Genomic DNA, 2,821 nt, shown 5'->3' on the forward strand with positions numbered 1-2,821 from the left:
GGGGGGGGAGGGTCTATGGGAAGGGCAAGAATCAGGGAAGAGGGTAAGGGGCGGGCTGCTAACTTTCCCCAGTTAACAGATGTAATAAACCATTAAAACCAGGAGGAAGAATATGTTCAAGCCAGTACTACCATATTAAAAAAAAAAATGTCCATTGTAGCAGACAACCTTGGCTCTCTTGTGGATCATAGTCTACATGAATGTATTTTAGTCTCTGCTACAGAAAGATTGGTACAAGTTCCTTTTAGGTCACATCTCGGTTTTAACAGATTTTCTTAACTACATAATGAGCAACTTAAAACACTTTTAAGAAAACCTGTTAATAAAATGCACAGGTTATCATTACTAACCTTCTGAAAATGCTGGTTTCCTGGCTGCCATGCTGATCTAGTTTCAGCATTTTGGGTTGGTGACTTGGAACAAGTCGAAATGAGGAGTTTTTACTTTTAGTTAATTGAATGCACGTTCCAAGTCTGATTCAGACGTGAAGCCTGACACACCTTGGCAAATGGCACTTTAAGAACTAGGCTAGCCATGGCAGCCCCTTTCTGGCAAGTGTACTTTTAACAGGCTTCAGATGCGGACAGCACCCTCATTGCCCTTGCAGGAATGTGTCCTGGTAAGCAGTGCAGCTAGAAGTACTGCTGGAGTCCTATGAACTACTTACTGTGTACATGCCTGTGACTCGAGAATCAGAATGCTGTCTGACTGCCTTTTGCTTGCTTTATTTTTTTGTTGCCTATTTTAGAACCAGATTAAAGCTGGCTACACGGGTGAAGGAAAAATGCTAGATGCCCTCATCCAGGCTAAATGGTGAATGAGGGAATCTCCCCTGCCAGCCTATTGTATTCTGACAGCCAGAGCCTGCAATTGTCAGAGCAGTGTGTGCAGCTGATTAGCTGCAGTCACTATTCAGCTGACAATTTTCAGCCCAGCTTCTTTGTTAAAAAAAGCAAACCTTTTTGTGTCGAATGGGGAGGGATCCTGGCAGGGCTTAACCAAGCCAGCAGAATCTGGTTGAAATTCAGGCAGTATATGCACAGCCTAAAGTGACTAACTCCCTTGATTGATCTTAAAAATGCATTAAATACCTGAGCTATTAACAAAAATGTATCTTATTTGTGTATCACTCAGCTATAGAACTTCAAATCTCTGAATTCATGCTGACACTGTCCTTCCTTCTGGAGGGTGGCTACTAGTGTTCCCCATGGTCCCTGTATTGTAAAGAAGCCAACACTCCAAGCTCACTCCTGGAATGGACTACAATCTCATATTTGGTTTACTAATTTGCACTGAGATTGTAGTCTATCACAGGAGTGAGCTTGGAGTGATGTCTTCTTTACAACACACACAGGAACCATGGGGAACAAAAGTAGTCACCCTCCAGAAGGCCGGACAGTGTCAGCATGAATTCAGAGATGATTTGAGGTTCTACAGCCGAGTGATACACAAATAAGATACATTTTTATTAATAGCTCAGGTATTTAATGCATTTTTAAGATCACCCTCCGGAAGAACATTGTCAGCACCGTTTCAGAGATGATTTGAGCATCTACAGCTGAGTGATACACAAATAAGGATTGCTGATGGAGGAAACGGATTAGACTGTGGCATGAATTGGGGAGATGCGTTTGTGAACACCACTGATGGAAAGGACCTTTCAGACACCTTTCAGACACCTTTCAGACACCTTTCAGACACCTTTCAGACCAGATTTGGCCTCAGACGTTCATAAGTGATTATGGAGGCTACCATTGCTCAGCTCTGCTTTTGAGAATGCTAGTTCCTGGTTGTCATGCTGATACTTTGTCTAGCTGCTGACCCAGAACAAGTATAGAAAAGGGATTCTGACACTTTTTCTCATTTACAGAGAGGGGTAATTTATCAAAACTGGAGCAGACAAAATCTGGAGCAGATTTGCATTGCAACCGATCAACTTCTATCTCTCCCTTTTCAAATCTCAACTGAGCAAACTGAAGATATGCTTATTGGTTGCCATGGTCAACTGCTCCAGTTTCTGTCTGCTCCAGTTTTTATAAACTCCCCCAGAATGTTTGTTTTTTTCCAGATCTGTGACTCAGGTTCCTTCTTTCCAACACAGCCAGGAAACTAGACACCATCTCGCCAGCTTCTTCTGGGTTTGGAATTTATGGCCATCTTGATTTAGAAGGAGAGGTTTATGATAATACTCTGTGGTAGAGCTGCAGCTAACGATTATTAAGTTCGATTAATCGGTTAATCGGATAAATAAAATACATTTTAAAAAATGGCTCCAGTGATGGACTACTAGTTTGTATTGAGGTTGTAGTCCATCACAGGAGCAAGCTTGGAGCGGTGGAAGTAAAAAAATGGTGTGGTGTGCAATCTAGTGAAATGGAAAGTGTAAAATTATACAGCAATGAATGCAGAATGGCAGCGGCTACAGAAGACTACAAATCCCAGCAATAGTACATTATACAGCGCAATGCAGAATACCACTAGCTATAGAGGACTACAACAAATCCCAGAAATAGTACATTATAGCTGGCGGTATTCTGCATTGCACTGTATAATGTACTGTTGCTGGGTTTTGTAGTCCTCTATAGCTAGTGGTATTCGGCATTGCACCACTGTATAATGTATTATTGCTGGGATTTGTAGTCCTCTATACAGCGCAGTGCAGAATATCACCAACTATAGAGGAGTACAACAAATCCCAGCAATACATTATACATACAGTGTATAATGTATTGCTGGGATTTGTATTCCTATGTATAATATACAGCACAATGTACCATCAGCTATAGAGGAATACAAATCCCAGCAATACATTATAGAGCAC

Source organism: Nanorana parkeri, unplaced genomic scaffold (assembly GCF_000935625.1).
Source record: "Nanorana parkeri isolate BGI_ZX_2015 unplaced genomic scaffold, ASM93562v1 scaffold70, whole genome shotgun sequence".
NCBI classification, from domain to species: Eukaryota; Metazoa; Chordata; class Amphibia; order Anura; family Dicroglossidae; genus Nanorana; species Nanorana parkeri.